Below are 5,818 nucleotides of genomic sequence, written 5' to 3' on the forward strand. Positions count from 1 at the left end.
AGAAAGACATTAAATTTAAAGACTTACATAGTCACATAGAATGGAAATAAGAGGGTAGAAAAAAATTCCATACAAAGGTGACCCAAAGAAATTAGTGGTTATACCTGTATCTTACAAAAAAAAATGAAGCAAAAAAACAGTCACAAGAGCCCAAAAAATAAATATGACAATAACAAAAACATCATATAAAGATGAAAGGATCAATTCAAGAGGAAGGTAGAACAAGTAAAATACATATGCAAAGAACATCACTTTTTGAGACCACATGACCCCAAAAAGTATCTAATTTTGAACTGGGTATGATGTTGGTGCATCTCAGTGACTCAGGAGACTGAGGCAGGAGGATTGCAAATTCAAAGCCAGCCTTAACAACTTAGCAAGGCTCAAAAAATTAGCATCTTATAGCTTCTTATTTTGGCAAGATCCTTTCTCAAACAAGCAAACAAACAAACAAAATTCCACAAAACCTAATATTGAAGTGATGTAAGATTAACATACAAAGACTATCTATCACAGAGACTGGAGAGAATGGGTCCTTTTTATCTGTTTACTCTTGGAAAATCATATTTTATCTATTTTTCAGATCAGAGATAGAGACCATCAAATAACTCTTTCAATTCCTGAGATCAAGTTTAATTTATGCATCATACTTATGTTAGTAATAAAATTATGTTTGCAGAACAGACACTATTAAATGTATATCTATGATACTTCAGTGAAAGCAATTAGAGTCTGTAAAAAGCACTTGGGATCACAAAGGAATGTATTAATGTGTTTAGACTATGAAAATCACTGTGTTTCATTGTATACAAATACCACATAAATGGTTTAGCTTTGGGAGCAATGCTTTTTATTTTTTATTTTTTCATTTTAGATACACATGATAATAGAGTGTATGCTTTTTAATACAAATCTGTCCTTACTCCTACAAAACCTTAATGGGATTAATAAAAATGTCTAAGGTTCCTTTACCAATTAGCCAAAACAAATCAATCATCAGTATCTGAACTTCTCACAAATCTGTATGTTTTGATTTTCTAATAAACATCGAAAAGACTTTCCTTGAAAGTTTTACACATGAGCTTACCAGTACAAATTATATTTCATTAACTGTTTCTCTTAACATTGTCTACTCCAGTGACTCTGCCCTAGGGTTGCTATTGTGTAATTCACTAAACAGGTCCATCCATACTCAACTATCCCTAACGTATCTAAGTTCAAAAGTCTATCATGTGTTTCCTAGGTCATCATTTTTCTACCACGAGACCAAGCATATCACGTATTTTCCCAGTGCTGAAGAGTTTCAGACTTAGTGAAATCAGAAAATAACCTCCATATTGAAAACTAGTATATCATCTCTTGAACTGTTTCCTACTTTTCCCTTGAACATGGCTTCCTATTTCACAGTCTGCACAAAACCCAGATAGTGCTTTAGGAATATCATTGCACAGAGTATTTAAACATGCAAGTTCAGGCACTTGTTGCTTTCATTCAAGTATGGATTTTATTAACTTTTATTCTGCTACTCAACTGATAGAACTTTTTCCACTCTATGCAATATAATAATGTATTTCATCATTTTCCAGTAAAATATTCTACTAAACTTAATATCTATTGAATCATTCAAATACATATTTTGAAACATTAAGTCCTATTGTATGTTTAGCTTCTTTTCAGGTCAAAACATCTATGTATAATAGATGGAAAGATGATTAACTAATTTTCCATTTGTTTGGGGACAGACCACCATTTATAAAGCAAACAGACAAATCACTTCAAACAGAGAGGACACTCAAAACCAAGTGATGTACTTCTTCAATCGATACCCCATGACCTTTCAGATGAAAGGATAATAGTCATCCACCCAGAGAAGAGGGAGAAAAGTTCTATGTACTGTTTATGAGATTTAGAGGTCACTTGGTTAGGCAGAAAACAGGAGACAATGGAAACTGCAGAAAACACTAGAGAGAGAACTCATGGCTACATATTTTTCTAAGCTCCCCATTCACTACCAGTTTTCATCTTTTAATAAGCCCCTCTGTTCACCAAACTAAGGACACATTCTGTTTATTGTGTGACTGAGAGCCCCCCTTCCCCTTATGTTCAGCTGTCTATCTGTGCCCTCTTTAGAGTGCAAGTAATTGGTCTAAATCAAGAGCCCAAATGGCATGTCTAACCCTTTCAGCATTCTGGTGATCATATGACAGAGCTTAGAGAATTTGAGGGAGGTCCTAATCAACAAAGCAGGATATTATTTCCAGCGAAGTCTTGTGGCAATGTGCACCTCTGTTGCAAGGACAATTAGAGTCTTTGTTTCTACTCTGATCCTCAGAGTCAGTTTGACTGTTCTACTGAAAAAACTCAAAGGAGTTCCCATAGCATTTCCAAAGCACTGGAGACTGTATAGAAACCACTCCATATTTAATCCTCCAGAACATATGTTTAGGAAAAAATGAGAAATTTCCCTAATCCACTCGTCAAAATTTATTACATTTCCAAACTAATTATGGAGGTAAAATCTTCATTTAAAAGGTTTGAAGTAAATAAACTATAATAAGTTTGTCTTACACTTATCAACCAAAATGCAACTTTTGGAATCAGGAGTCCAAATTCTAAGGCAAAGTATTTTACTGCAATTTACTTTAGCTTTAATATGCCTATTATTACTCTTCTTCACAAGTTAATTTACCTGCAATTTGAAAACACCTAAATTGTATTCAAAAACCTTTGTCTATTTTTTTTATATTTGCGTTTGTTCTTCATTTAACTTTTAAAACACTACTATAATTGACTATTAAAACAAAAACAATAGCAAGTAGTGAGCATATTATGATTATGATTATAGTTCTTCACTCATTCACTACTGCATATAAAATGCCTGCAGTGAGTGTTATTCACTGGCCCCATTAAGAGGTTTCACACTGAACACCACCTCTGGGATGATGTTCATCATCCTCATATGCTTCTCCATTATAATGGCACCGTCTTTCCTGACTTGGATCAAAGTCCACCAGTTCTACCTGATCCATTTCATCAGTCTCTTCTACTTCCTTCCTCTCAGGTAGGAGTTTTTCCAGCAAAGAGAGTTTGTCAGGAGAGAGAAAGCCATTTTCAGGAAAGTTTACCTTAAACTCAATGATTAAGTGACCCTTTTCACATGGTCTACGATAAATTCGTTTAACACACACTTTATATCTCCATGCTTGACAATCTGACCTGGATGAGAGGTGATGACTATGGTTCGATTATCAAGAGTGGATATTGTTTTCTGGAATCCACATAATGCTTCCACCAGCTGTATGTCCATATGAAAAGGTCTTCTCCTCATCGAGTAAAAACAGCATGGTCCTTCTGATCTAACACAATTACAATATCTCCTGGTTCCAGTCCAGGCTCTTGGTCTCCTTCACCATGGAATGTTAATCTTCTGTCCATCTTTCATGCCGTTGTCAATATGAACTTCTAGAATCTTCTTCTCTTGAACTATTTTCCTTCCATTGCAGCTTTTACATCTATCTGATACATTCCCCATGGCCCTGGCACTCCATGCACACAGACTGAATTTGCTGAACCATTCCAGGTCCTATCCGATGAATCCTTATTTGCATTCCATACCTCGGCAGTTGGGGCAGCAATCTACTGCTCCTTTCTTACCACCTTGGCCATCACATTTGTCACAAATCACATTCTTTTGCAGAGCCAGTTTTCTTGTTGCACCATTATATAAATCTTCTAACATCACTGAGAGCTGATGCACAACATTTTTACCTGTCCTTTCTCTTTGCATCCTTCCTCCTCCTCCAAAAAACATATCAAAGATGTCCATGGGGGAGCCAAAACCACCACCGGCCCCACCCTCCTTAATGGCCTGTTCTCCTCCTTTGTCATATAACTCCCTTTTCTTGGCATCAGAGAGAACTTCATAAGCTTGAGAAATCTGTTTAAACTTTTCTCCTTCATTTGGATTCTTATCAGGGTGGTACTACAAGGCAAGTTGCCTGTAAGCCTTTTTCGATTCTTCCTGGGTGACATTGTGTTTGACCCCCAAAACATCATAATAAGTGGTTTCTTTCACCATTTTCTACAGCCGGTGAGCGGGCTGGGGCCGAGTGGGGAAGTGGGAAGGAACGTGTAACTTTGCAGCTGGGGTAGTCGCCACTCCTCCGTCTCTCACCGAGCTTTCTGGAAAATTACCCTTTGAGTCTATGAAACATTTTTTTAAATCAAAGTTAATGGAAACATACTGTAAGATATAGTACTATGCAAATTCAGTGCTACAGTAGGTTGTGGCATATATAGAAGTATCACCTTTATTTAAAAAGGAAAAATATATTTATTTAGTGAGTATTAGAGTTAGAGGGAACCTGAGGTTATCAATAAGTACTACTATTATATAAGTAGCTTTGATACCTTGTTAAAAGTCATGATCGAAAGATCTAGAACCCAAGACTTCTGATTCTTAAGTCATTATTTGTCATCATTGCTTTTTTTTTTTTTTTTTTCTTTTTGAACTCCAGAGTGCTTGATATTAACCAAGTAGAAATTCCTAATTCTATGAAGTGGTTACAAATTATATGTTCAAGTTAAGTAAGCAATAATTCTGAAATTATTCTGAAATAAGCATTATTCTGAAATAAAAAAGAAAAAATAGTTCAGTTTACACAAAATCATGAAGCTGCAGAGATGCCAAAATTCAAAACTTTGTGTCTGCAGGAACTTCTTCCATGACTAGCTCCAATCAAAACCACTCAGGACATTCTTGACGGTGGCACTGTAAATTCATGACACTATTTATAGACAGTGATTTAACTTTGAAATGTAAACATTCCTAAGATAAATATATTAAAAATTGGCTACCTCAACAAAATACTATATTTTGAAAATTCATTTGTGTGTATGTTCAATAAACTTAAAAGCAAATGCTATATTATACCCTAAAGTTTATGACACTCTATCTCCAGGACAGAAGGTGATAAAGGGAGAGTGGACTTTGTATATGAATCCACTCTAACTCAGAGATGTTCATTTACATATCAATAAACATAGGCATAATATATTGTAATTGGTCAAACTTGTGAATAACTTTGTTTATACATTCAACTCAAACTGTTTTCTTTTTTGTTTCTAAGAAACAAAAATAATGGTCAATAGATAATGAGTGACTTGAGTAATGACCAGACCCAAACAATATGTTCTTAAATGCAAAAAGTAGAAAATTATAGAATCTTTTTGAATTTTCAAAACTACGCCTCTCCAGTCTGTGTGCTTTATGATAAAATGAAGGGATTGGACTGCATCATCTTTAAGGATTACTTCACTATGTCAAATATTATTATTTTATTTAAAATTAAAAATAAAGTACCATTAGTTATGGAAACTGATTTTGTTTGTTCCCAAAATATATTTTAGATATGTTAGAAGATGTTACTGGTAGGGTCTGATCAGATAGTTGGTATTCTCTGGATCTTGGACTCAACCATTTTTTCTGTACCAAAATTTATAGAATAAGTATTAAGTAATTAAAGACTCTAGACTCTAGATTTTAAGATTATATTGTTTGAACCCTGTGTTAGTTTGTGTTTTTTCTTTTTTTTGTGCTGTAACCTATTTAGCAGACAAGAACAACTTAGAGGACAAAAAATTTATTCTGGATCCTGGTTTCAGAAGTTCAGTCCGTAGTGGGCCTAATCCATGGCTCTGGGACCAAGATGAATCAGAACATCATGGGAGAACAGGAATTCATGGCATAGGAAATCTCCTCACCTCACATTAGCCAGGTAGCACAGAGAGGAAGGGGAAGGAGCCTCAGAGAAGATGA

The 5,818-nt window shown here is 35.0% G+C and overlaps 1 pseudogene; it reads right to left on the reverse strand.

Annotated features, from left to right (window-relative positions):
• Window positions 1–2,852: 2,852 nt before the first annotated feature.
• On the reverse strand, window positions 2,853–4,078 carry LOC124989509 (dnaJ homolog subfamily A member 1-like; annotated as a pseudogene).
• Window positions 4,079–5,818: the final 1,740 nt, after the last annotated feature.

The sequence above is a fragment of the Sciurus carolinensis genome, chromosome 7, assembly GCF_902686445.1.
Source record: "Sciurus carolinensis chromosome 7, mSciCar1.2, whole genome shotgun sequence".
In the NCBI taxonomy this organism is placed as follows: domain Eukaryota; kingdom Metazoa; phylum Chordata; class Mammalia; order Rodentia; family Sciuridae; genus Sciurus; species Sciurus carolinensis.